The sequence below is a fragment of the Marmota marmota genome, unplaced genomic scaffold, assembly GCF_001458135.2.
Source record: "Marmota marmota marmota unplaced genomic scaffold, marMar, whole genome shotgun sequence".
Lineage (NCBI taxonomy): Eukaryota > Metazoa > Chordata > Mammalia > Rodentia > Sciuridae > Marmota > Marmota marmota.
In genome coordinates, this window is record NW_026008336.1 from 52398 (window position 1) to 59427 (window position 7030).

A 7030-nucleotide genomic window follows, 5' to 3' on the forward strand; every position below is an offset into this window, starting at 1 on the left:
ATATATATATATATATATATGTTTTTTGGTTATCGGCGGACACAACATCTTTGTTTGTATGTGGTGCTGAGGATCGAACCCTGGTGGCACGCATGCCAGGCGAGTGCGCTACTGCTTGAGCCACATGCCCAGCCTGGTTTTACAGGTTTTAACATATAACTCTTCATAGTGTATCTTATGGTCCTTTGCATTTCTGTGGTATATGTGGTCTCTATTTCTCTCTCTGATTTGTTTTCTCTCTCTTTTTTCTTAGTTAGTCCACTAAATTCATACCAGCTTCATTAATCTTTTTAAAAAACCAACTCTGCTTCATTGATCTGTATTGTTTTTTCTTTTTTTATTATTATTAGTTGTTCAAAACATTACATAGCTCTTGACATATCATATTTTATACATTTGATTCAAGTGGGTTATGAACTCCCATTTTTACCCCGTATACAGATTGCAGAATCACATCGGTTACACATCCACGTTTTTACATACTGCAATACTAGTGTCTGTTGTATTCTATTGCCTTTCCTATCCTCTACTATCCTCCATCCCCTCCCCTCCCATCTTCTCTCTATACCCCATCTACAGTAATTCATTTCTCTCCCTTGTTTTTTCCCCTTTCCCCTCACTTCCTCTTATATGTAATTTTGTATAACAATGAGGGTCTTCTTCCATTTCCATGCAATTTCCCTTCTCTCTCCCTTTCCCTCCCACCTCTCGTCCCTGTTTAATGTTAATATTTTTCTCATGCTCTTCCTCCCTTCTCTGTTCTTAGTTGCTCTCCTTATTATGTTCTGATTTTTATTATTCCTTTTTTCTGCAACTTTATATTTGGTTTGTTCTTGCTTTTCTAAGTACTTCAGATATATCATTAAGTTTATTTGAAATCTTTCTATTTTTCCAATGTATACATTTATTGCTATGAACTTTCCTGTCACTACTGTGCTATAGTTCACAGATTTTGATATATTGTTGTTTTATTTTCATTTGGATTCAAGAAATTTTATTTCTTTTTACTTTCTTCAATGTCCTATTGGTAATTTAGGAGCATATTATTCAAATTCCACATATTTGCTTATTTTCTATTATTCTTATTTTTTATTTATTTTTTATTTCAACGTGGTCTGAGAAGATATGCTATTTCAACTATTTTAAATTAACTAAGACTTGATGTGTTGACTAATATATGATTTATCCTGGAGAATATGACACGTGCTGATGAGAAATATGTTTTCTGATAATGTTGGATGAAATGTTCTAAATGTCTGTTAGATCCATTTGCTCTGTAGTATGATTCAACATAGATGTTTCTTTGTTGACTGTCTGTATTGTCTCTTCACTGAGTAAAGTGAGATGTTGAAGCCTCCAACTATTATTATATTGAAGTCTCTCTCTCCTTTCAGATCTAATAATATTTGCTTTATATATTTGGGTGGTTTCATGTTGGGTGCATATGTATTTTCAATTATTGTATCTTCTTGATCAATTAATCCTTTTATCAATATCTGTATGTTCTCTTTTTTACTTTTTTATTTAAAGTCTGCTCTATCTTTTGTGAGTATAGATATTTCTGCTCATTTTATTTATTTCTATTTGCATGGTATATGTTTTTCAAGCCTTTCATTTATAGTGTACCTGTTTTTACCAGTGAAGTAAATTTCTTATAGGCAACACGTAGAGACTGATTTTAGAATATCCTAGAAACACACCAGTATCAAACATCATGGGATTTCAGGATGTCAGCCAGGACAGTCCTGGACTTATGGGATTCCTCTGTTGCAGTGGCTATAGTGACTTTGTGCATAGATACAATTTCAGAATATCTGTTGGAAATTTATGGAGAAATACAGTTTAAAGACATTCCCAAAGTCAGTCTGTGAAAACTCAAATAAGTACCTACTTTTTCAAAGCATAGGCATCAACATATAACCACAGGATCATGAACAAGCAGGACAATAAGACATCTCCAAAAACACAAAATAATGTGCCACAAACTGACCCTAAAAAGATGGAGATATATAAGATGCATGACAAAGAATTAAAATATTTGTTTTAAGAATGCTAAGTGAAGTTTGAGAAAATAAAGAGAAAGAATTTAAAGAAAAAAATAAGTAACTAGACCAAAACTGTAATATAAAGGATATAATAATTAAAGTCAAAAAAGTATCCTGGAAGTGAAAAATACAATAAAGAAAATGGAGAATGTAATAGAAAGAATCAACACAAGAAATAGTCAAACAGAACAAATCTGTGAATTCAAAGTCAAGGTAATAGAAAACATGGAGACATATATTTAGGTCAAAATGGGTTCTACTGACATGTATAACTAAAAAGAACTAATAAAAAAGAAAATATGTAGACATAGGAGAAAAAAGAAATAGGATAAAATGGAAAGAAAAGGCTTATAATATTGATAGGACAAAAACTGAAAAGCAAATTTGGGATGAGCATGGGCTAAAAAAGAAGACCAAAATAAGTGAATGAAAATGTTACTTACACAAACAATAACACAAAACTATCAAACCTGGAGAGAGAGATTAATATCCAGGTAGAGGAATATCAATGATCATCAATCATATTCAATACAAATAAGATATCTCCAAGTAATATTATAATAATCTGCTAAAAATTAAAAACAAAGATCCATTTCCCTGCAAATTCTATGATATTGTCATTTTTAATGCAGAGTAATACTCCATTGTGTATAACTGCCACATTTGTTTTATCCATTCGTCTATTGAAGGGCATCTAGGTTGGTTCCACAGTCTTGCTATTGTGAATTGTGCTGCTATGAACATCGATGTAGCAGTGTCCCTGTAGCATGCTCTTGTTAGGTCTTTAGGAATGGATGGCATTAGAACAGATTATGCTAAGTGAAGCTAGCCAATCCCTAAAAAACAAATGCCAAATGTTTTCTTTGATATAAGGAGAGTAACTAAGAACAGAGTTGGGAGGAAGAGCATGAGAAGAAGATTAACATTAAACAGGGGTGAGAGGTGGGAGGGAAAAGGAAAGAGAAGGGAAATTGCATGGAAATGGAAGGAGACCCTGATGGTTATACAAAATTACATACAATAGGAAGTGAGGGGAAAGGGGAAAAAAAAAACAAGGGGGAGAAACAGTAGATGGGGTAGAGAGAGAAGATGGGAGGGGAGGGGATGGGGGATAGTAGAGGATAGGAAAGGCAGCAGAATACAACAGACACTAGTATAGCATAGCAATATGTAAAACAATGGATGTGTAACCGATGTGATGCTGCAATCTGTATCCGGGGTAAAAATGGGAGTTCATAACCCACTTGAATCAAAGTGTGAAATATAATTTGTCAAGAACTATGTAATGCAAAGTGTGGAATATGATATGTCAAGAAATTTGTAATGTTTTGAACAACCCACAATAAAAAATTAAAAAAAAAAAAAAGAACTATGTAATGTTTTGAACAACCAACAATAAAAATTAAAGAAAAAATAAAATAAAATAAAAACAAAGATCCAGAAAACAAGAGATAAGAAGGGTATTTGTTAGGTCAGTGGTGGCAACTCAGAACAAAGCAGCCTGCTCAGGAAAGGAACATCAATCACATGCCAGCTGAAATGCCTGTCAATCAGTGAGATCTCCTGACTAACGCCTGTCAACCAGCAGGACCCCCTAGCCAATCCTGGAGTTCAGCCAACTCCCCTGACCAACTCCAAGGGGACAAGGGACCCTAGAAACACATTTTCCTGTCTCAAGCCCTTCCCTACCTGCTGTAAGCCCCACAAAAGTCCAGTCCAGTCAAGCTTCCACACAGTTTCTCCTCAGACCCTTCTCCTCTCCACTCTGTTGGTCTGATGGAGTTCTGCAAGGGAGTGATATCTCAATAAAGCCTGGTTCAGCGGCCCTTTTAAATCTGCTTCCTTTGGTTGCTGCCTGCCTCGCCTGATCTGACATTTTGGTGCTGAAACCCAGGAGGGATCCTTGGGCTTCTCCAGCAGGGGATTGAAGCCCATCCCTTCCCCCTTAAAACAAACCTAGAAATTTCTAAGCATCTCTTTCCCTCTTCCTTCATCTGGCCGACAGGTGTGGGGTAAGTTCTCATTTCCCCTGACCTTCCAAACCTTTTCTGTCTGTCCACGGGGTCCTATCCATAAGTCATGCACATGCCATAGGCCCCACCCATTCTGTTCAGGGCTCAGGGAACTGTGGAGATGTCCCAGTCCTCCTGAGAGCCCCAGCCAACCAGGTTGGCCAATCATTGGGCCCACGGAGGCTGCAGGGGCGCCTCAACCTCTGCCCTGGCCCTTATCTGTTCCGTAGGTGAGTGCAGACAGAATTTAGGATGCCTTCTTCTGCTCCCACTCACCCCCGAGGGTGTTGGAAGGTCATGAGAAACACGGAGTCTTCTCCTTAGACCCCAAAGTCCTTTGGGTGTCTGTATTCAAATTCTGCCAAGTTAGGGCTCATTCAAGAACTGCCTGGTCTTTTACTGCACTGAGACAATGGGTCACAATGGCCCCCAGAAGGAACTTTTGATTTTAAACCCTCACTGAATTGGACAATTTCTGTTGCCAGACAGGGAAATGGGAAACAATGTTCAGGCTTTTTGAGATTTGCTCCTATCCTGCCCTCTACTCCTGACCTTCTCTCTGTGACCTTCCCTCTGCTCTTAGAATCTGCTCTCCCTCCCAGCGGTACCGCGTCCCCTCCCCCTCCCTGCCACCACCACTGCAGCCGCTCCCTTTACCCTCTCTGCTGCCACAGCTGCAGCCACTCCCTGCGGCCCTGTCTGCTCGCTTCCAATCTGCCTGGCCACCAGACACGCACGCCCTTCCTCCCTCCCTCAATGGCTCCTCATGCACACCTCCCTTTGCCACTTGGTTCTGACTGGCAGGCAGAATGGGCCCCACCTGGCTGCAGTGGGTGGGATCTCCAGATCCCTCCAGCCTCCTCCCCCACTCTGCTCACCTCTTCTACTGATAAGCCCCTTCCCCTCCCTTCACTCGCACCTCTCTTCTCCTGTCACTTCCACACCCAGTCCCCCAGGCCCTCCCACCAGCTAACTCAAAGCTCCTTTGTCTTCTCAAGGAAATGGCTGCTGCTGAAGGGAACATTCGAATACACATCCCATTCTTCAAGATCTTTCCCAGAATCCAGATGAAAATCCAGCCTTATTTCTCAATTACCTTACAGAGGCCCTAACCAAATACACTAGGCTGGATCTTGAGTGTCCCACCTGGGCTACAGTGTTAACAACCCATTTAATTACTCAACTGGCTCATGATATTAGAAAAAGCTCAAATGAGCTGAGGAGGATCCTCAGATCCCTATCTGAGATCTGGTGGAAATGACCTTTAAAGCAAGCTCCATTGCAGAAAAAGGTAACACCCCAAACCCAGGCCTTGCCAGTGGCCCTGAGGCCTAAGTCTCCAGCAAGAGCTTCACAGGGAACCAGCATTCCTCTCCACCAGGAGCTTGACTCAAATGTGGATGCGAAGGTCACTGGGCTTGCCAATGCCCAAACCCAAGGCCTCCTTCCAGGCCATGCCCCACCTGTAAGCAGACAGGACTTGGAAGAGTGATTGTCCCATGGCTGGCCCTTCCTTGGAGCCTCTATGAAGGGGTATGACCAGTCATGTGGTCCCTTCTCTTGAACTATTGGGGTTCTCAGAAGACTGAAGAAGCCCAGACTCGAGAACCCCCATCACCTTCGCCGAGCCCAGGGTAACACTCCAGGCAGCAGGTAAGTCCATAACCTTACTTGTGGACACGAGGGCTGCCTATTCTGTCTTGCCTGCCCACTCTAGGCCTCTGTTTCATTCCCAGGTCTCAGTTATGGGGATTGATGACAAACCCTCCTCCCCAAACCGAACTGCTAGCTGGACTGTGCCCTGGAAGGACACCCATTCACTCACTCTTTTCTGGTCATTCCATCTTGTCTGGTTCCTCTCCTAGGCAGAGATGTTCTCCAATTACTAGGAGCCACCCTCCAACTATACCTCAAGAATACTACCACCCATCTCCTTCTTCCTCTAGTCTTTACCCTCTGTAATAACCTGACAGTACCTACTGTGCCATTGCCCCCTGATATAGTTGATCCCCAGGTCTGGGACATCTCCACGCCGGTCATAGCCACCTACCACAAGCCAGTCCGAACCCAGCTGAAAGCACAAACTAAATTTCCTTCGAGTCCCCAAGACTCCGCCTGTAACACTCCCATATTGCCAGTGTGCATACCCTCAGAAGCCTATCGCTTACTACAGGACCCCAGCTTAATTAATAAGGCCGTTATTCTCATCCGCCCGGTGGTTCCCAACCCTTACACTTTTCTTACTCATATCCTCCCTTCGACCACTCACTCACTTTACTGTCCTGGATCTTAAAGATGCCTTCTTTACAGTGCCCCTCCATCCTGACTCTTATTACCTCTTTGCCTTCACATGGGAAGACCCTACCTCCTTTAGGTCTCAATAGCTGACATGGACAGTCCCTACCTCTTTGGTCAGGCCTTGACACAGGATTTAACTGCTTGTGACTTGGGGATAGCACTCTCTTACAGTTGGATAGAAGCCTTCCCTACCTCCAGGGAAACTTCTGACACTGTCCCCTCCATCCTCATTGAGCAGATCATTCCCAGGTTCGGACTTCCCACCTCCATCCAGTCAGACAATTGTCCGGCCTTCACTTCTCAGGTAATTCAACTAGTCTCCAAATGCCTCAACATCACTTGGAGGCTCCACATCCCCCACCAACCCCAATCCTTGGGTAAGGTTGAGAGGGCTAACAGCATTCTCAAGGATCATCTCACTAAACTTGCTATTGAACTCAGACTGTCCTGGACCAATCTTTTGCCATTGGCCCTCACCCAAATTCGGGCAACCCCCAGAGCTCTCTCAGGCCTTATCCCCTTTGAGCTGCTCTATGGGCACCCTTTCTTAATCAACCAAAATTTTCCTGTCACTCCTCCTCCCCTTCTGTCTTACCTGCCCTATCTCACACTTCTATACAAACTCCTAAGGGAACACCCAGACTGGTGCCTTTCTGCACCAACCATTACTTCTGT